At 38.6% G+C, this 23,718-nt stretch overlaps 1 pseudogene; it reads left to right on the plus strand.

Annotated features, from left to right (window-relative positions):
* The first annotated feature begins 1,794 nt into the window (after window positions 1-1,794).
* Window positions 1,795-23,718, plus strand: part of LOC149213217 (polygalacturonate 4-alpha-galacturonosyltransferase-like) — a 159,096-nt pseudogene continuing 137,172 nt past the window's right edge.

A 23,718-nucleotide genomic window follows, 5' to 3' on the forward strand; every position in this document is an offset into this window, starting at 1 on the left:
CAGCTGAAGATAAGGAGCCAGCTGGGACCTTTCCTTTACAATAAGAGAGAGGAGGGATGGAAAGAGGCAGACAGAACCCTAGAGGGCCTCAGATTACAAACCAGTTTTTCTTGGGTACCCTATGACCCTAATCACTTCATTTCACTGAGAAGAATCAAATATAAACTAGGAACCTATGCACATGTGAGGCAGCCCGAGATTGAGTAGTATGCTAACACACTGAGATGGGCAGAGGGAACCTTAGAAGAGGAATTTAGTGAAGAAGAGTTGTTAGAAAAGGAAGCCAGAAATATTCAAAAGAATGCTGATCTGGAAAATTGTGTACAGGTTCCCCTCACATACAAAAGGCAACTTGGGACAGCAACTTCCTCATCAACAACACAGCAGGCTGCCGAGGATATTACACACAGCAAGGGCAAAGAAAAGTAGGTGGAAAAGCCACCTCCTTTAACAGAAGAACAGGTAGAAACATTGCTGCAAGAACAACAAGAAGAGATGGAAAAGCAAGCAGAAGGGGTGCAGCAAGAACAGTCAGGGCAGCAAGAGCAGCAACATCAAGAGCAACAAAGGCAGGAGCAACCTGCCCAGCAAGAAAAGACAGTGGAAAATCCTAAAACCACTGAGCAAATAGTGCCTCCAAGGCAAGATATTATAGCTGAGACATCAATCCTCCAGACCCCTCAGAGGGAGGATACATTCATCTTTAGGAAAAGAGACAGGGAGACTCCCCCCACAGCATCAACAACTCATGGGGAGAAAAGGCAAAGAATAAACCCCTTCTCTGAAGAAGAAATGCCAATGGGGCAGTCCTTTGGCATAGTTCCACCTAGCAGGGAAACATCAGCTAGTTCCTTCCAACAGGAACAAGATAGGACATTGGGAGGAGAGGTCAGCTCCTCAAGGCAGCAAAAGGAAGGTGGACTTGGCATTAAGCAACAGTTCATCGAAATCAAAAGGAGAAACGAGCCTATCAGGATACAGCTGTACAATCATCTGTTGAACATGGCTCCTACAAATCAGCAAAGGCTCATGTCTGCCTTTGATCTACAAGAAGGCAAAATGATCATGAGTCATTTTATGCCAACAGCACTTCAGCCACAATCTGCTTCAGATTATCTCAGGACTAACCTGGAAGTCCTTGCTAAAGACATCCACCCGATGGACAAGATTGAACTACACAAACAAACGGGTGAGATGGTCTATGCTTCATTAGCAGACCAAACCTTAGACAATTACAGGCTACATAATAGCCTTAATAATACAGCTGCCCAGTTGGAATTGGAGAAGGCATCATCCCAGGCAAAAGACAACAGAATAAGGACCTTAGAGGACATTATTATAGAGATTGGGCATGATCCCAAAGATATCAAAGGCATACAAGAGATCCTGAAATTGAGGGATGCAGATTTGGCAGCTTTAAGAAGGAAAATCAAACTCCCAGCCACTATTCACCCTCAGACTGACGATGTAGCCCAACAAAGACATGATGAACGGGCAAACACTCTGCTGGTAACCCTGTACAAGCAGCTGATGCAAACACAGGAAAAGCTAGGAGAGGCAGAAGCAGCACGGGCAGCATTACAGGCCACCTTGGCACAAAGAGAAGAAGGACAGACTTCCAAACCTCCTCCTGAAACTATCAATCTGGAAGAAGATGCCACTACTACTGCTCCTCCCTCTCAACAAACAGAAGCAACAGCACAGACTACATCAACAGCTTCACCAACAACAGAGCAGACTCATAGTCTGGATATGCAGAAGTTGCAAACGGAAATATAAGTCCTGGAAGCTCAAATGAAAGAGCTCAATGAAGTCAAAGAATCCCTAGCCAGTGTGAATGAAAAGTATGATAAAAGCAAAAGAAATGTGGCTGAGAAAGAAAGGGATGTCAAAACTTTAAAGAGAAGAATAACAGAGCTGGAAAAGGAGCTCACGCTGGACAAAGTAACTGTTGAATTAAAAACTGTGCTGTGGGCCCATATTGGCCAATCTGTTACTAACCAATGGCAGTATATAGAGACCATCCATGAGAAACTAGAGCTCATTCCAAGAGCACGAGCAGAAATTCACAAAGCAAGGGCTACTCTAGGCATCACGCCTGAAGTAGCAACAAGGATGATCAATGTGCTCAACCACAAAACAAGAAGTCAGTTGGCTTCCATAGGCATATCTAACAGAACTGAGCACATCCAGTCGATTAAAAGGGTTCTCACACTCAAGAATTTGGTACAGACATTAGACAGGAGAACCCAAGACATGCAGACCGAGGTAAACAAATTTATGGAGAAGTTTCAAGTGTTGGAAAGTAGAGGGCTCCCTGGTTTACCGAACAACGCAGGGAGATTATATACCCTTGACCAATATGCCAAAAGGGTCAACACCTTTGCCACCAGCCAGATCAATGAAAGGCCCAACAGCTCAGAGGAAACAGGGCCAGCTACAGGACAGACTATCTACAACAAGGTAGAAAGTCTATTTTTCATAATGAATGAGATCAATCATCTTTTTGATGCAGCTCCCAATTTTTTCAAGTATACAGAAGCAGAAGAGACCATGGGTGCAATCCTAAGGCATCAGTTACCTACTCAAGAATGGTGGACCAATGCCATACAAACTATTTTTTGAACAGAGTGCGATTCAGCAACTTTTTGCTCATATAAAAGGTAAAGACTTCCATACACAGGACAGCTGCAAAGGGATCAGCATACAGTCAAGATTAAAAGCTGAGCCAACTCAGTAGATATTTCGGCCAAAAGGCAAAATAAAAGCTATAGGTGTCCAGGCCGGCAATCTACAGCAACGCAGCTCCAAGAACGCATTATCACAGCAGTTATGCAGGTCACTCCAACCGACTTAGTAGCCTCTAAACGCTAAAATATCTTCTGACAAAGCATAAAGACACATTTACTTTATATTCAATGCTGTAATAACTTTCTCATTTTAATATCTTAAGAGTTGGTGAGATTATTAAATCTGAGATAACTTAGAACTCAGATATTTTTGTAAAGACCGAGAGTATATATTTGCCCCTCACATAAGTTTGAGGGGTTGTTGTCGGTTTCATTTCGATACTTCAGTTGCTGTGTAATTCTCAGAAAGATAATACAAAGGGTGGATGGAATTTCTAAAGCTTTGCGTACCTTGATGCACTGTGATGGCTGGCTGAATGTTGCAGGATTCCCGCATGTTTCATAGCACAATAAGTCTTCTTTAAATCTCTGTGTTAAATGTTTTCGAGTCTTTTGTTCTCTTTCATTGTTTGAATGTTTTACACTTAATGGCAAAGTAGAAGAATAGTTCCAGGATTTAATCGCTGATTACCCTGAACTCAATCTAAGCTGTTATCCATGTTTTCTTCAGATAGAGTGAATAAGGTGTAATTCTTGATTGCTACACTTTCAAACTATATCTTTCACTGTGATAGATATTCCCAGGAATTCAAGTTTGCTCCTGAGGCATCTATCTATTTCTCACACCCAGTTTAGTGAAAAATTCTTGAATGCTTTTCACTGGTTGTTCACTTGTTCATATCATAATTTAAATTTTGTTATATGAAGTATCCAATTGGCCCTGTAACTTTCAGCAAATCACCTCAAGGTTTCTAGATACCTGTAGCCAAGGACTCCATTGCCCAATGATATTTTACTCTCTGAACACTATATCATAAGACCTGAAAGAAATCCTTCAACCAAAACACAACCAAAACCTGTGCATAATAGCTAGCCTAAAACACCATCATAACAGAGACAAATCATAAAGAGAGAGCCCTCTCTGATTACAGTTTGGCTAGAAACTGTAATCCAAAGATTGGTTAGTGGTTACCCCGGCCGTATTCCCTTGGGAGTCATAGGGAACAACCTGGGTGTTAACACTCTCAAAGCCTTCTAGAGAAGCAATTTTGGTTATTTCTTTCGTACTAGGATATTGTAGATGAAGCTATGTTGGGAATGATGGAATATATTTTTACTTAATTCCCCATTAAAAATGCATTATGAGAAATATAACTACTACGCTTATATGCATGCATGTTAGCCATTTATTTGGTATATGCATATTTGGATCTATATTTTGAACTTATACAAATTATCCTTAATTATGGAAGTAGGGTTCATTGAATATTTCATTTAAAAAGAAAAAATTGCAATGGACCTTAACCCCATTGTTAAATGGTGATAATTTTGTCAAAATATTAGAAAAACCATGAAGAAATTCTACTTGGCTTATAGGGCTCCACTAACATGCAAATATTGCATGATTGAATCCTGTAATATCCCAACATCAAAATTTTAATGAGATATGGTACACTCTAGGTGTTCTAATGAAATTACTATGGGCCAATGCCATGGGCAACTGCCACATTAAATACCATGGGAAGATTCCATCCACTTTGACCATATATATATATATATATGTATATATATATATATATGTATATATATATATATATGTATATATATATATATATATATATGTATATATATATATATATATGTATATATATATATATATGTATATATATATATATATATGTATATATATATATGTATATAGATATATATATATATATATATATATATATATATGTATATATATATACATATATATGTATATATATATACATATATATGTATATATATATACATATATATGTATATATATATACATATATATATATATACATATATATATATATATATATACATATATATATATATATATACATATATATATATATATATATATACATATATATATATATATATACATATATATATATATATATATATATATATATATACATATACATATATATATATATATATACATATATATATATATATATATATATATATACATATATATATATATATATACATATATATATATATATATATATATATATATATATATATATATATATTACAAATCCTCCTGCCCAAAGATTGTTTGCCCTCAGGTAATCCACTTCTATCCACAAAAGAAGCATTTGTATATTGATACCAAGATCCCATACAACCCAATGTGTTATTCCATGCCTCCATTCTAAATGATCATGAATGGATCCTTCGATACCTAAATCCAAAACAATCCTTTGGTCAATCCTACCCCCAATGGATTCTCCTAGATCCCAATGCCACCTAAGTCCTAGGACATGTTGGTTATGACACCACCTCAGCCCTCCATCATTGCTTGTGCTTGAGGGCCCAAGTTGCAATATGCCCTTGGCTAAGAGTATCCCATCAATAGAGTTCCAACTCATAATCTCTCATAAATCCATCTCGTGGGAAGTATATAATGCATGAATCCCTGCACATGGAATAAATCTACCATGCTGATGTTGCCTAATGCTCAACTCATGTTGCTCCACCTGATCACCCATCATGATCCATTTGTATAACTCTTCCTTACTATCCCCAATGTATAATGGCAAGTTGGTAGAGCTGCAAGCCTTATCTATGTACTCTTGTAGAGGGCTACTTTGCAACTCCCAAATGTACTCCTCTTCCTGCCTTGTGAGGGACTTGAGTCGTTCCTCAACACTAGACAACTGTGTCATTGATTCAACACATACCACTATGAGGTCCTCAAATTTTCTATTCTTCTGTAAGACAATGTCTCAGGCTACCCCAACTCTCTACTTCAACATCGTAAGATCTGTGTTGAAATGCATGATCCTTTCCCAAAAGTCCTCTACTAGAAATTCTTGTGCCCTACAGAATGTCTCTATATTTGACTGCACTAGGCACCCCATGACCATAAGTTTAACTTGGACCTTTGTTTGACCCTATAGAAATGGCTTATCATGCATACTATATTTTTCATGATACCCTGCATGATCATGCTCATCATGTTAGTTTATTATTATTGGCTCCACATTTGGTTCTCCTAGAATGTCTTCTTCCTGGCCTTTTTCACATGTGGGGATAAGTTGTCCACCCTCTTTGATTGTCAAACATGGTTGTATTGGTGGGCTGTTATCTATACCTGATTTTCCATACTATTTATGGATGTTCTCTTGGATATCTATAGATTCAACTACCTCATCATCAGGAGGAATTCCCTCCTTCCCTTCCCAATTTACTTTGTCAAGTTGATTGATTATCATCGACCTTTCCTATAAGTTTCTCTGAAAAACATGGTGTTGTTCCTCACCATTTCTACTTGACTGCTTCAATCCTTCATAGGTTCTCTTCTAAAAACCAGTGAAACCAACTATGGATGAATCTTCATGATCTTCCCTTGTTTCCTCTTATCACCTTGACATGAATGGTTAAGGGCCCAAGGTCCCTTGTAGATAAACCATAGTCCTCTGATCCTTAGTGTTACAGGGAAAAGTGTCTATGTAGAATTGCTAATCCCACTAAGGTGTGGTAGCTACCTTAGAAACAAACAAAGTAAAAAGTACTTTCGTTTTCCTTTATGAAAGATAGATGAGAGAAGAATAAAGGAGACCAACCTCTGTCTTACACTTGGTTCCTTGCTCGGTTCCTCTCTCTTCTGATAGTCCCTTGCTACTTGCTTTCTCCTATACCCAGCTTCACAGAGTACCTATAGAATCAAAGCAGCATAACACTATACAAGAACATGGATCTATTATCATAAACAATCTAGGATCAGATGTAAATTGACCATACAAATGCACAAAATATAGATTACACAAGAGTATGGAGGAAAACTTGAATAGCTTTATTGATAATCAAGAAAGAGCCAAGAGAATTACAACCAGTTGTTCTGACCTAGCATCATCCTCTCAGCAAGTAAGCCCTTCTTCACCTCATGCAAAGCTTAGATCACCCAACACTATGATGTTACCTCGAGAAACCAACAACAATTCCTTACAAGATGCAAAATTCCAGCCTCCTGGATCTCTGGGATGAGGGATCCATATATAGATATCTGTAAGGGAGATGAGTCAGCTTGTGATTTGATTAGTGTCTTCCCTCTGATAGTTCTTGCTTCCACTTGGAGATTGATGATCCCTTACTCATCCTTGGTCGAATTCAGAGAGGCAAGTGTCACAGGAGAAGTTTCTAGAAGATTCTATGCTTCTCCACCTCGCAGATTGACACTACCATTTGTCTCTTCTCACCCATCGCACCCCATAGAAGGGCTTTTTGAAATGCAACACACCCACTCAGTGTACTTAGGTGAGATGCAATGCACTTTGCCTATGGAGCAGGTGAAATGATCCTGTTTTGACCAGTTCTGAGTAGTTTTTCATGGAGAACTTATGGGAGAAGCTGTAATCAGTTGACCTTGTTCCTTTAGGGGTTCAAACAACACTTTTATGGACTTAGGAGCGCTTGGTTTATGGACATTTTATGCTTAGGGTTGCAGGGCCCAAAAATGTCTATAACAGTTGCCCCCAAAAATGTCGGGTGAAATGCTTTATCATGAGGATCCGAAGTTCTTTCAAGCTGGGAGGAGACCTATAATAAGATACAATACAATACATTATCTTCATAATATTTTCATGATCTAGCTGAGGTGGGCATTCCCATGCTCAGCTTTATAAATTCATTTTCATGTACATAGGATAGACAATCGTCTGAGTGTAGACTGATGATTCTGGTAGAGCCATCATCCCTTTGATTGGATGATTATCTGTGCAGCAATGATGTACATTTGATGTCTTTATTTTCCTGAATATATATCGCAGCCCAGATGGATGAAACTAGATCCGGGGTCTTCAATCTTGTTCGATCTTCACTCAAAGTACAAGTCAGTCCCTGTGAGATATGTTCTAGAGTCGAACATGGAAAGACATCGCCTGATTACCAGCCAATGATGTAAGCTGTTAACACGCGCGAGAGGAATCACCGTTAATGATAATGACTCTCAAGGTATTGCAGTATAATTCACATGGCGTGAATAAGGGACTTGGCGTTGAACACCATGTAAAATATTTCGGTCGAAGGCCGTTGATGCAAACCTTTCGCCGGAAGTGAGAAACTTGCCATTGAGGCATGCAAGCTTCAAAGTAATGAAAGGGGTGTTCCTAGATCGACTTCTTGGATAATGAGCTGATGTCGACAAGAAGCGATCCATCATAGGAGGGCCTTAATGAATCCTACATCGATGACACGGAACGAAGCAAATGATTTTAATGGAGGTGAAAACGGTCTGGTGATATAAGTTTCAGGGTGGCGGTCATGAAAGAATGGAGCGTAAATGTATTGCAGCGGGTGAGACACAGGTGAATTCTCTGAGTGACTTCTCTTAAACATATCGGTGACACTGACATGATGGATTGGTAGCATTAACCCCAAATGTGGATGGTGTGACGTGACCATGGTGATGTGACCGGTGAATGAAACAACCCAACCCGACTTGGATGCGAAGTGAAAGTCTCATGTTCAAGAGTGACTTGCTACCAACAAAGTTGCTTCAAGTTTTCTTCCCAATTTTTCCCCAGTCATTGCTAACCAGTGCCTCTTTATTTTTTTCAAGCTTGAGGAGGATAACATATGCTTGTTCTATAATTTGCCCTTCGGGCAAACCCATCGCTATGTTTTAACGAGCCTAGCGATAGTGAAACTCGTTCTTGTCTGCTATGGACAATTTTGTTGCTATTAGGTTTTTTAACAAGTTTAACGACAAAGATAACTCGGTCCTTTTCAATTTTAGAGAGTCTGAAAAGGGACGTAAAGGAAACTCCAAGACTCATTTTTCATCATCTAATCCCTTAAGTCTGAAAAAGTATAAAACAATATAGAAGGGATGAATTTTCGATACTTTTAATGAGCTGAACAAAAAAAGCGCTCGATCTTTTTTTGTAATAATCCCTCAGGTCCAAAAAGATTAAAATCTAAAGGAGGGATAGCACTTCCAGTCACTTTAACAAGCTGGAGAGGCCAATGGCTCGACAATCTTTTCATATTTTACGAGTCAGTTGAAAAGAGCTTAAAGGAGACTCGTCTTTGAGGAACGAGTGATAAAATTGGGTAGCAACTGATTCCAGGTAAGGTTTGGAATTTTCCAATCACGGCAGTGTCACAAGGATGGCTAATAGATCACTTTTCGTAGCTGTTCCTCAAAAGGGGTAAACAATCAAATGGAGGTGAACGATCGGCCAATACAGAGTGGAGGTGATGGTGAGAACACGACCAAGGCTTTAAAGGCTAAAGTACTACATTCACGATGGTTATTTACCGGAAATTGGTTCGTTTTTTTTAATTGAGCTTAAACACTAGGGGAAACATTTGCTTATGACTTATGTTTATTTTTTAACGAGCTTGAACTATGTCCTAAAACTGCTCGATTAATCCAGTCGTTTAATAAGAATGTCTCATTTAAAATGACAATTTTTCAAATCTTTGCCCCACATCCTTTCTTTATGCAAGTTTAGAAACGACCAATCCAAAAAAAAGATAAATGATCGCTCTTCGCTTGCATGCCAAAAGGTTTGCATGCCCCCAGGTATAAAATAGAGTTTCAAGGTCACCTCTTATTCTACCGACAAAACATTTGTTTTATCAGGAAAGGTCTACCTCTTACAGGTTACCAAAGATTGTTCTATTCACACCGCAAACAAAACACTTCTTCGGCGATGTCTACCGAAATAGACAAAGGCAAGTGGCACAGACGTGTCCACCCACATAACTTTTACAAGGGAATCTTATTCTAGTCCAACCCCCTTTTCCAATCACGGATGGGAGTATCAGACTAGTCATATATCTCTCGCGGAAACCTGCCCTATACCCGAAGTTTTCCTGCCGAAGCAGACCAGGGTGCATGCCCCCTGGGTTTCAGTCACGCCCCCGAATCACTCGCGCTCATCGGGCAGACGAACTAGGGATTGATGAGACATTCCTTGCATGAAAAGACCATTTAGGGATGGTATATGACTATTTGCCATGTGTGAACCGGGAAATGAAAGCTGGTCTACGAGCTTGACCACTCTTCCTTCGTGCAGAAAACACATTACTCTAAAGAGTGAGGAGACAATGGCTCCCATGCAATAAATATAGTCTCGCCCAAGGAGTAGATTATAATCTAGGGGTCCTTAGACTACCATTACGTTCATTTGAATGGTTTTCTTTCTCAATGTTATGGGCACATTGGGAAGGATCCCTAACAGTCGATTGGTTCTTTTGTCAAAGCCTGTTAGATTTCTCATCTCAGGAAAAAGCGATGGAAAACCAAGCGCTTTCCAAGCAGCCGAGGAAAGGATACTCACAGAAGCCCCTTCATCTATGATGGTACCAGCATGACCATTTTGTATATTTGAGTAATGATTCGAAACGGTACACTAGCCGGTAAACAGGGTTTGCCTAGTTGATTCCAATCGAAGGAAACAACTAGGTTGCTTGGAGGTGGGACCGAATATATGGCCGAGTACGACTCTAATGAACTTCCTTCCTGCGGTAAAGGAATGGGTAGATTGCCCCTATGTTCATCGGAGTCTGTGCTTACGAAAAGAATTCGGACGGTGTCATCCTTGTTCTCTTCGGTGACTGTATCATTTGAAGGTGGGACCTCTGAAGGCAAGACCGGGTCAGCTGCTGCCTCGACCTTTTGATTTTCATCTGGTGTGGATTCAGATGGTTTATCTTCAATGATAGATGCTTTGGACGACCACTTGGGCGGGTCAGCCGAATTTTCAACTAGTGACGGACTCGGCAAGAGTTTCTTATATCTAGGAGGAAGTCGTAACGATGAAACCGGACGATCGTCTAAATCTCTTTTAGCCTCGTCTAAGAAGGGAAAATAGTGGACGGCGTGATCACCTTCACACAGTTTACAAGGAAATCTATATTTTCCTTTTTGTCCAGTGGCTTCACTTTCACTAGTCGATGGTGTACTTTCAACATGATCATCAGAGGTTGACGACTCCAGATTGTGCAAACGAGGAGACCAGTCCCTTAAGATCCGAGGGATGCAGGGACAATCTCTATGATAGTGTTCCCCTTTGCAAATGACACATGGTGATTTAGGCCTGGTCGGTGTAGTGTGTAGATTTTCGCTAGACGACGCTTGGTTGCCCCCTTTCACCTTTGGCTCCTTCTTCTTCTTCTCTTTCTTCTTCTTTTCCTTCTTCTTCTCACGTACTTGATTTTTGGCTTTACTAGCCCCATCAAGCGAAGAGGAAGGAGGAGAGGAAGAATTGGATGAAGTGGAGGGTTGGGGGTAACTCTGGAATCGTCTAGTTGCTGACTCGATTGTTCAGGAATTGCGGTGCTCTGAGCGATAGAGGTTGAGAAGAGCCATACGGGCAAGCCTATTGTCAATCCTGGAAGTGACAATGTGGCCATATGGGGCACACAACCATCTCCCCAAGAGGAGAAGGGATTAGGATTCCCTCCAAGGGGAATTCCTTGGTTGGTGGACTCCATTTTCTCAACCTAAGACCAGCGTAGGGAAGGTGATGATTATTCCGTTTAAAATAAATTTTTAGACGCTTTGACACAACTTGTTTTTTCAATTTTAAAGAGTTGAGAAAAAACAAAAGATGACTGTAGTCGCCTTCGATTTTTAATGAGCCTGAAGTGACACGTGCTCAGATGGACCTTTTCCGTTAAGGAGTTTGAAAAGGAACGAAAGGGACTGCTCTGGAAATCTATGTAGAGGGATTACCAAACCAATCGCAGAACTGTAGAAGATTTTTTACGGTACGGCAGTCAATCTTCATGAATGCTGTGTTCAGTGCATTGCGATCGATAGGGTGGAAAGCATGGCTTCCTATGGATAACGGATAAAGCCTATTGTGGTCTCCCAAAATATACTTGACAGTATGTGGGAGCACAAGTCCGTATTGGCACTTGTCGTCTCAAAGTGGAGGAATCACCCAACCAACAATGAAAGCAACAGTTACCATGTTTTACGACGCCGGAACACGTCTCTAGCCTAGACTTCTAGATGTTGTGCGTTAGGTTCCAAAGCGCTGTTAGATTCATTAAATTTATTTTATAGTTGATCTTGCTTAAGAAATTTTCCTTTCAGGTTCACCACGTGATGTATATATACAATTCCTAAAATGCAATCTAAGATGATAAACAATCGTTTTATCTTCTTTATGCCATGAAAATCCTAGCTACTAAGGAAAGAGAGACAATATTCTTTCAACAAAGAGCAAAGAGCACACACTATATGCACTGTCCTAAATCAAACCAATCAAACAGTCTAAATGTAAATGCACATGCATGTATTTGTTTTCAGCCCTCTTAATATGTGAGTGATAAAAAGAAAGCTGATGCGCAAATCTGAATTATTTTCAAAGCGACAATTACTAACAAGATTCTTTTCAAAATCAAAATGAAGACAATGACAACACTTTGCGATTTGGAAATGAAAACTTGCTTTCGACACTAGGAAAACTACTAATTCAGATCAAATACAATAGTAACAGGGTAATCGACTATAAAAAGCAATCAGACTCTCTTCTATGACTGAAAATGACACTTGCGACACTTTCAAATCAAGAAACGACAGTACAATTACATTACTTCTTTGCAAAGGAGAACTGAAAATGACTTAACAAATACACAAAAACATTTACAGTTCTTTGCACAATGGAGCGGAATAACAGCAAGGAAAGGGGTTTCAAATAGAGGTGTACTAACTACAGGCAGCAAATCTCATGAATAAAACTGAAAAGAATGAACACAGAAACAAAAATTTAGGAACAAGGCCTTGTCTGTTCAGCGCACTTGTAACACAGTGAAACTGAAATGCAACACACCTTCTACGCTCGAGAAGTGCGCTGAATTTGAGATTCACAGAACAGAGAGTGCGCTGGACTAGGGACGAGACTTTGCTTGGGTTCCGAGTCACAGTTTGCAGTTCAGTTTAGGGATTTTGGCCGAGCAAGTGGTAATCAGTAAATCAACAACAGGGGTAGATCTAAGGAGGTTACTAGAGCCACCACAAGGGCAATTAGAGAGTTTGTAAATCAGTTGTTTAATTCATAAACAAAACCCAAAGATTGACTGAAGCGGCATTTATCTACTTTGCATTTGCATAGCAAATGCAGTTCGAAAGCTACCTGGCTCGACTTCAGGCTAGATCTGTAAGTTTATAAATTAAACAAATGTAGATAAACGATAAATCTAGTCGCTCCCCAGTGGAGTCACCATTTTGTTACAGGGAAAAGTGTCTATGCAGAACTACTAATCCCACTAAGGTGTGGTAGCTACCTTAGAAACAAACAAAGTAAAAACTACTTTTGTTTTCCTTTATGAAAGATAGATGAGAGAAGAATAAAGGAGACCAACCTCTGTCTTGTGCTTGGTTCGTCTCTCTCCTGATAGTCCTTTGCTACTTTATTTTTCATATACCCAGCTTCAGAGAGTACCTGTAGAATCAAAGCAGCATAACACTATACAAGAACATGGATCTATTATCATAAACAATCTAGGATCAGATGTAAATTGACCATACAAATGCACAAATTATAGATTACACAAGAGTATGGAGGAAAACTTGAATAGCTTTATTGATAATCAAGAAAGAGCCAAGAGAATTACAACCAGTTGTTCTGACCTAGCATCATCCTCTCAGCAAGTAATCCCTTCTTCACCTCATGCAAAGCTTAGATCACCCAACACTGATGTTACCTCGAGAAACCAACAGCAATTCCTTACGAGATGCAAAATTCCAGCCTCCTGGATCTCTGGGATGAGGGATCCATATATAGATATCTATAAGGGAGATGAGTTATCTTGTGATTTGATTAGTGTCTTCCCTCTGATAGTTCTTGCTTCCACTTGGAGATTGATGATCTCTTACTCATCCTTGGTCGAATTCAGAGAGGCAAGTGTCACAGGAGAAGTTTCTGGAAGATTCCATGCTTCTCCACCTCACAGATTGAAACTTCCATTTATATCTTCTCGCCCCATCGCACCCCATAGAAGGGCTTTTTGAAATGCAATGCACCCACTGAGTGTACTTAGGTGAGATGCAATGCACTTTGCCTATGGAGCAGGTGAAATGATCCTGTTTTAACCAGTTCTGAGTAGTTTTTCATGGAGAACTTCTGGGAGAAGCTGTAATCAGTTGACCTTGTTCCTTTAGGGGTTGGAACAACACTTTTAGGGACTTAGGAGCCCTTGGTTTATGGACATTTTATGCTTTGGGTTGCAGGGCCCAAAAATGTCTATAACAGTTAGTTAATTATTGATGCATATTTTGTTCTTTCTTCCTCCATGAATCCCTATCAACTCCTTCATAGTGACCAACCTTTTGAGTAATTTTATGTTTTTCCTATGTTGGGTTGTGTTATATTCTTTCCACATAGTTAATAGGGGGTTTAAGGGGCACCCGTAACCCCACTTTATGGGGTCTGGGGCAGTGCCCCGAAAAATTTGGATTTTGGACCTTATCTTCGGTTGGGCGGACCCACCTATGGTTTTATGCATGATTTCTGCACATGTTTTTTTGGATGTTATGGTTTTTGGTCCGTGGTATTCGACGCGATGGTTTTTTCAGTCCATGGTATTCGATGCTTCGGCATGTATAAATATGTATTATAACATTGAAAGGAACATAATGAAAAATCAAGTTGGTAGTCCCAGTTTTGGGATCCAGGGGAAAATCTCTATGTATATGTGTTTTATGTGTTATGCTCTCGCTATTGTTTATTTTATGTGTTTTAGAATTCGTATGCATGTAATTCTTGTACAGGGTTAAAACCTAGATCCGGTATCGGAGAAATTTCGGCTTCAAGGGGAGGCCTTTATTACTGAGGGGTTTTGCTCAGGCCTATGATAGACCCTGTTCAGTGGGAGATCTACGAGTTTGATTCTGGTGGTGAAAGAAGATGGCGAGCAATGGAAAGATAGAGATAGAGAAATTTAATGGTCAGGGTTCTGAGTTGTTGAAACTCAAGATGGAGAATCTGTTGGTGGACAAAGATCAGTGGATCACTGTAGATCTGGGTACTAAACCAACGGGAGCATCCACTGAAGACTAGAAGAAGTTGGATCAGAAGGCATAGAGCACAATAATATTGTGTGTTTTAGATTTAGTATTGCTGAATGTATCAGGGGAAGCTACGACGAAGGCTTTGAGGGATAAGTTAGGGACTTTGTACTAATCTAAGTCTCTAGTGAATAAACTATTCCTGTGGAAAAACCTATATAACTTGAGGATGAAGGATGGAGAATCGATGACAGAGAATCTGAATACATTTAATAATGTGGTAAGTCAGTTAGCATCTGTTGATATTAAAATTTTAGATGAAGATAAGTGCATTAGTTTGTTGTGTTCTCTACCAGATTCTTGGGATAGTCTAGTTATTGCAATAGGTAGCTAGAATGGTGATGCCTTGTCTGTACAAGGACAATCCCAAAACAGAAAAAAAAATAAGTCATACAGTGGGAGATCTAAATCTAGAGGGATATCTAAGTCTTCAGGAAAACCTATAGAGGTGGTATGTTGGAAATGCAAAAAGGAAGGGCACTACAAAAGGGACTGTAAATCTAAAGCTCTCAATAAAGGAAAGGGATTTGATGATGCTCCTTCTGCAGAGGTGAAAACTACCTCAGATGAAGTTGGGGATGTCTACTTGGCTTCTTCAAGTACACATGTAGATCATGAGGCATGGTTGATTGACTCAGGTGCATCCTTTCACTTCACTCCCCATAGAGAGTGGTTCTACAAGTATGAGAAATATGATGGTGGTGATGTCTTCCTTGGGGATGACAAGAAGGCTAGAATCATTGGTCGTGGAATAGTAAAGTTGAAGTTGCAAGGTGGAAGGGTTAGAACACTTCCGGGTGTTCTGCATATTCCTACATTGGCCAGAAATCTGATTTCTATAAGCAACCTGGATGATGCAGGTGTAAAGACAGTGTTTGACAAAGATACCTGCAAGATGGTTCGGGGAGCACTAGTATTGATGTGGGGAGTTCGTATTGGAACTTTGTACAAGCTGCAAGGTAGTATGGCTATTGATGGATGCAACAGTTCTATGGTTCCTGAAAGTGGAGCAGAAAATCTAGTGGTCTCTGGAGGGAAGACCATGCTGTGGCATCAAAGGCTTGGAGATATAGGAGAGAAAGGCCTTCGAATACTTCATGGTAAAGGTATGGTAGGAGGTATGAGAAATAGCTCTATGGATTTTGATTTCTGTGAAAATTGTGTAAATGGGAAGCAGAATTGGGTAAGTATCCACTTTGGTGGTAAGAGGGTGAAACATATATTAGAGTTTGTGCATAGTGATGTGTTTAGACCTTTGAAGGTTCCATCACTGGGTAAGTCTATGTACTATGTATCATTGGTAGATGACTTCTCAAGGAATACATGGATATATTTCCATAAGAAGAAATCTGAAGTCTTTGACAGGTTTAAAGAATTTAAGGCTCACGTGGAAAATTAAACAAAGAAGAAAATAAAGGTGCTGAGGACAAATAATGGTGGAGAGTTTTGCAGTAAGGAATTTGAAGAATCCTATAAGAAGTGTGGTATAGCACGATATAAGACTACTCCATGTACACCTCAGCAAAATGGAGTTGCAGAAAGAATGAACAAGATGTTGATGGAAAGGGAAAGAAGCATTCTCAGTGGTGTTGGGTTAGGACAAGAATTCTGGATAGAGGCGGTGGATATAGCATGTTACCCAGTCAATAGGTCACCTTCATCAGTGTTGGAGGATAAGACTCCACAAGAGGTATGGAATGGTAAGAAACCTTCTCTTTCACATTTGAGGGTATTTGGATGTGATGCATATGTACATGTTCCAAAGGAGAAACAAACCAAGTTGGATAGTAAATCTGAAAAGTGTATCCTTATTGGATATAAGGATGGTTTAAAGGGTTATAAGCTTTGGAACCGAGTAACAAGGAAGGTTTTTTACAGCCGAGATGTGGTTTTCAGAGAGGTGAAAGATGTTATTAAACATGAATCCTAACCAAAGGAACCTTAGAAGATAGAGTTTGAGCTAAAGGAGGAAGAATCAGACTCTACAACAAATGAGGAATTAGAAGATGAATAGCCATAAACTCCAGGTCTCAAAAGATCAGTTTGAGAAAGAAGGCAGCGAAAAAGGTATAATCCATCTACTTTTTCTTCAAATCTTTCTTTATCTATTACTAACGATAATACCAAAACTATGAAGGAAGCAGTAGATTTAGAGGATGGAAAACTCTAGAAAGAGGCCATGGTTGATGAAATGGCATCTTTGCACAAAAATGAGGCTTGGGATCTAGTGGAGTTGCCGGTTGGAAGGAAACCCATTGGTAGCAAATGGCTGTTCAAGAATAAGACAAATGCAGAATGAAAGGTGGAGAAATACAAAGCTTAGTTGGTAGAAAAGGATTATTCCTAGGTGCCAGGAATTGAATTTAGTGATATTTTTTCTCCTGTTGCCAAGGTGACTTCTACTAGATTACTTTTATCTGTTACTGCTTCTTTTGATTTTGAGGTAGAATAGATGGATTTGAAGACAATATTTCTTTAGAGGTATCTAGAAGAGGAAATCTACATGAAGAAACCTAAAGGCTTTGTGGTGAAGGGTAAGAAAGAACTAGCATGTAAGTCAAAGAAGTCTCTGTATGGGTTAAAATAGTCGCCAAGGATGTGTTTTCAGAAATTTGATACATTTATACGAGGTCTTGGCTTCAATAGAAGCAAAGAAGATCATTGTGTGTATTTTAAATTAATTTGTGACCGTGATATTTATTTTTTCTTATATGTGGATGATATGTTGCTGGTTGGAAATGACAAAGAAATTATCTAGGATTTGAAGACCCGATTATCCTTGAAATTCGACATTAAATATCTTGGTGCTGCAAACTATATTTTGGGCATGGAAATTAAAAGAGATCGGGCAAAGAGGAAGCTCTAGTTAAACTAGAGGAAGTATGTCGAGACAATACTGCATAGGTTTAATATGCAGGATAGTAAACCGGTGAAGGTTCCTATTCCTATAGGTGTGAGGTTATCTGCTAAACATTGTCCCAAGACATAAGAAAAGGAAAAGAACATGTCTTGTGTTCCATATGAAGGTGCAGTCAGTAGCCTGGTGTATGCAATGGTCCATATTAGACTAGACATTACACATGTAGTGGGAGTATTGAGCAGGTTTATGTCAAAACCAGGGAAGGAGCACTGGACAGCAGTGAAGCAGGTTTTTAGGTATTTTCATGGCACTAGTGACTATGGTTTGTGCTACCAAGGAAGACTATGATTAGACAGAATGTCGGATATTCATGGCTTTGTTGATGCAAATTGGGCTGGAGATCTGGATCAAAGAAGATCTATAAGTGGGTATGTGTTTAACCTATTTGGAGGTGCAGTCAGTTGGATGAGTAAGAAGCAATTTGTAGTGGCACTATCAACTACAGAAGAAGAATACATGGCATCCACTCATGCAAGCAAGGAAGTAGCTTGGTTGTAGAGATTGTGTTCAAGTATGGGGTTAGTACGAGGAGATATAAGGATAGACTGTGACAACCAAAGTGCAATTTTATTGGCAAAGAACCTCGCATATCATTCAAAGACAAAGCACATTGATGTTTAGTAACACTTTGTGAGGGATATGGTAGAAGACAAAAAGATTTTGTTGATAAAGGTGGAAACTTTGAAGATTACTGCAGATGCATTAATGAAATTTGTGAGCTCTGAGAAGTTCTCTCGGTGTAGAGAAACAATGGGCTTTGCAGGGCTAGATAAATGACTAAGCTCTCTTGTGGCCTGTCTGCGGAAAGAAGAAAACAAGTGAGAGAATGTTGGGTTGTGTTATATTCTTTCGACATAGTTAATAGGGGGTTTGATGGGCACTCGTAACCCCACTTTATGGGGTACGGGGCAGTGCCCCAGAAAATTTTGATTTGGGACCCTATGTTAGGTTGGGCAGACCCACCTATGGTGTTGTGCATGATTTCCGCACATGCTTTTTTGGACACGATGGTTTTTGGTCCATGGTATTGGATGCGATGGTTTTTTTGGTCCATGGTATTGGATTCTTCGGCATGTATAAATATGTATTATAACATTGAAAGGAACATAATGAAAAATCAAGATGGTAGTCCCGGTTTTGGGATCCAGGGGAAAATCTCTGTGTATGTGTGTTTTATGTGTTATGCTCTCACTATTGTTTATTTTATGTGTTTTGGAATTCGTATGCAACTAATTTCTTTACAGGGTTAAAAGATATATCCTAACAAACTTCTCGAGTAGATCATAGGATCCTTTTGATCCTTCCTTCAAATGGTCAACAATTTACATCTTAGTATCTTGCATATGTGAGCATAGCCTTCTAATAATAGAGAAACAATATTTTACATGCATGTTTTGACATGGTCTAAATGAGATGATGTAATACTAGTGTAAATGTTATGGAGCAACTAAAAGATCAACTCATCACATTCCAAATTTAGTATGAATGTGGGAAAGTTGAATTCTGCCATGATTGTTAAAATTTCTACATCGGTTCTAAAAGGTAAGAAGCATGATGTTATTCAACCCTTTAAGGCCTTCCACTATCAACTACAATATCTCCCTCATAAGATCGTTATTGCAAGACAATACTCGGGATGTTAAAGCTATGATCTTGCTGAGACAAGAAGAAAATGTCAGCTTGACCTATTGACAAGGATGCTCCGAGATTTTGGGTTTTAATAATGCAAGCATAGATGGCTTGAGATTCCGACCGAGTTTCCTCCATTCTGGTTGCCCCACCTCTAAGAGCCATGTGTCTAATTCCTCCAATTTCTAAAGGTGTATGGTTGACTTTGTTCATTGCAATTAAGATCCAAGTGCAAAGAACTTAACTCCTCTTCCTTGTCCTTCCTTCACTTCCCATGGGAATTTTTGTTGCATAATGGCATAAACCATTTTTGAGAAAGACTTTCTATTCTATTATAAAGTGGTATTGCTAAGAAAAGGCCCCATGCTTCTTTTATTTTATCTAGAATTTTGTCCAAAATTTTATGAGTGTTTTCTAGGGAAAGTCACATCTCTCTTCATACCAAAGCATGAATATAGTAATTCTTCAATGGATTTCACCCCAACATAAGGTAAATACAAACTTGATTGATAATAGTAAGATGATTTTACCACCTCCTTCCTTTCCTATTCCTCTACTTTTCTTTTAACACAAAATCTCTTTTCTATCGTCAAACTCCAAAATTTGACAAACCCCTTGTCAAATGATAAAACCAATCAAAATTTTCAAAACTATAAACATGGTTTAGTCCATAACCCACCATATTTCATGCTTCCACACTGAGATTTTCAAGTGGAAAATTTGTCTAGATGGAAAGAGAATTAGTTTTCAGGTAAAGACTTAGATCTTCATACACTAATAAAGATTTTGTGGACCCAATAATTATGCCCTTGCAAGTGATCAATGGATCATGTGTGACATTGAATTTGATGTTAGAGGTTTCAAATGTATAGGCATAAGACTATATTCAACAATGATAAACCTCTACACCAATCCAACCACATAATGCAACATACTATATAACGAAAAAATACATAGCATTACTTTATTTAATTATGGTGACCCGCCACAAAATATTTTGATGAAATATAATTTACTCAATTATGCAAAAGCACGGTGTCTTTGCCTCTATTACTAACGTGTGAGTGATCTTGATGTAGTGAGATCAATTTATCTGAAGTAATAAAACAAATACTTTGGCATGCACCCAAAGAGGACCATTGTTGGCTCCTTAACTGATACTACGGTAAAAATAATCTTGTCTCATTTATTAAGAGTGATGACAACCTTGGCTCCCGTAATGAATCGATGGTCAATGCCAGAACTCAAGCCTATGAAACTTGCTCGGCTCCTTCCTTTGCTTAGAGGGTTGTGGTGACAGTGCAATGCCTAAGCTATGTCCACTTCCTTTCGCCTGGAATAGATATGGGGATGCTCAACTCCTTTCTCTACTCAGACAGTTGTTGTGATAGTGTTTTGGTCCAACCAATGCTTTGGCTATATCAACTAATCAACATGTAACACTCATACTCCCTTTCGCCTTCCATTGAAACGAATTAGAGGTTGAAACCAATCTAACACCTCTACTCATTAGATGGCTCAGTGTTCATTTTAACACACAAAATTACCCTCCTCGCGACCTCGACTGCTACTGAGAAACATCACCCTTCAGATCAGCAATGTGACTGTTTGGTTATGAGTCCCTCGAATTCCCTTCTATCAGTGGTATAGTCCCATGTGATTGACTCGATGGGTCTGCGTGATTTTTGGCCGACCTCCTTGCTCTAGTGATTTGAATACTCCCTTTCATGGTGAGGTGCCTCCCGGAAGGTGAAACAGTGGATCAGACCATTGTTGACCTGATCCATGGCTCAACAATGTCGATAGAGTGTTTTGATGCAATCTATGCCTATGGCTATTGGTTCTATCCTCAATGGCCCTCAGATTCACTTGCTAAAGAAAAAATATTCCGCCCTCTCTCCCTGTTTAACTCAGTCCCCTTTGATGAAAGTGTTATCACCAAAAATTGATCATCTAGCCTAATTTACTAGATGGATCAAAGTACACCATGTAAAGTCAATTTTACCATACTAAAATTGCTTTCATTGTGAGAAATTACTTAATAAACCACCTTTGTTAAGTAATTTATAATTAAAACCATGAAGAATAATTAAATAAATCACTATTTATTTTATTTTCTTCTAGGAATAATTAATTAAACCATTGTTCAATTATTATTCCTTATCATATTTGAACCAATTATGAAAAATCAAAAGATAGATTATTAATTATCTTATTTTTCTCTAGGAATAATTAATTAGTCACTAATTAATTATTATTCCTTGTCAAATTTGACTAAATCCCTTAGGAATAATTAAATAAATCATTATTTATTTATTATTCCTTAACCAATTTCTTGAGATGATAAATAAATCATTTATTTATTTATTATTTCTAAATAAAAGTTTAAATACATTTTCCCTCCTAACCAAATATAATAAAATATTCCAAGTGGTTATTCCAAGAATGGGGTTAATAATATTTTATTATTGCTCATTATTCGAGGATAACTCAATATTTTGTTATAAATAGAAGGGTTTTCCATTCATTATTCACTTTTGATTATTTTCGTTGTTGCACTCATTGTTGTAACTCTTATTATTTTCATTGTCGCACACCATTTCTCTGCCATTTGAGTTCCATTAAGCTCAAACATTTTATTTGTTGGGTTTTCACATTATAGAGGAGAGAGACTCTACACAAGTTGAAGACATTTTAGGATAGACAAGAACCCATCCCATAGAGGGGGACTGGTAAAATTTATTTGTTCCCTTCACAAGTGTTATAATAAAATATATTCTTTGTATATCTGGTTTCCATTGGATGATTAGAGTTATTACTGTTTCTTTTTTCTTTTTAACTATGATTCTGTCATAGGTCAGGACTTTGTTAGGTTTTCTTTCTATCATTTGTTGCAAATCTACAATGCTTAGTAGCCATTTATAACGTTCAGATTGTTTGTCATCTGCAGTCTTAAGTGGGTTCTTTCCGTACATCTTTGAGACGAAAACACTACAACAAAATTGACGACTCCATTGGTTTTTTACTTCAGATCCGGAAACTTGGGTGACCTTGAGTTTTCAGGTTAGGTTTTCTTATTTGTTTAGACTCTTAATGTTATTTGCTAGCTTTCTAACCCTAGATATGTCAAATTTCTAACTTTTGCAAGTTTTCTGCTCTTTTTTGCAGTTCACAAGAACGAGTTGCGACAGAGATGGTAGTATTTTTTGAGATTTTCCAACCGGGAATCAATAATCAGAAATCACACTTTTTAGCCCAAAAAGTGCGATCTCGAGTCTAGAGTGCATATTTCACCCCAAAAACTGTGATCCCCGCAAAAATAGGTTAGTACCTGCGATTTTAGGGTTTCCAGGTTTTTATCAGATCTATTTCTAGGTTTTGTCGACAACTGTGTGTTGGGTTGTTTGACCTCTATCTCATCCTGCTTAGGCCTTGATCTACTCTGATTTACTCATCAAAGTGGAATTTATCCCCTTAGGGTTTCTAGTACGCTTCCACCTTTATAGGAGGAGTTTAGCTGAGTAATATGTCTGAGTTTCTCCAACACTTTCAGCCATATTTTCCAGATATGTACCCTTTTCTTTCAGATCTCCACAGATAGGTTGTTTCCATCCATGGTTTCATATTAAACCTTGTTTGGTCATTGGCCTTAGGGTCCCATCAGTTTCCCTAGGATTTATGCCCATCTCCCTATCTTTTTGTAGCAATCTTCCTCTCTGCTTTTTTGTTGTTGTTGCAGGACTTTCTAGAATCCAAAGCTCTAATACCAAATGTTATGAAACCAACTCAAGAGAAGATAGAAAAGATCGATCAACGCCTTAGAATTCAGCCTTTTTGAGGGGGGAACCTCCTTTACATTACATAAATGAACAATTCTTGGATGATACAAATGAAAATACCTCATTTCTATATATAGGAGTCTAAGGGGTCATAACATAATCAAAGCCGACATAACAATAATAATGTAAGTGCACAATAATAACAATAATGGGCTTCTATGGGGCACAATAGTAACAATATGGGCACTACATGGGTACATCAATATAATAAGTGGGTTATACTAATACAATAAGGGGTTACAGTAGTAGTATAGGAGCCTAACATGTCACCCTCCTTCAAAAACCGTTGTCCTCAATGCTTGAGTAGTTCTTGATGCTTCTGTATAAAATTCTTGTCCTCCCATGTCGAATATTCAGCGGGTAAGTTCTTCCACTTGATGAGATACTCTGAAATTGATCGATTTCATAGCT

The sequence above is a fragment of the Pinus tabuliformis genome, chromosome 1_1 (genome assembly GCF_031772625.1).
Source record: "Pinus tabuliformis cultivar Carrire ecotype Pingquan chromosome 1_1, CPIR1, whole genome shotgun sequence".
Classification (NCBI taxonomy): Eukaryota; Viridiplantae; Streptophyta; class Pinopsida; order Pinales; family Pinaceae; genus Pinus; species Pinus tabuliformis.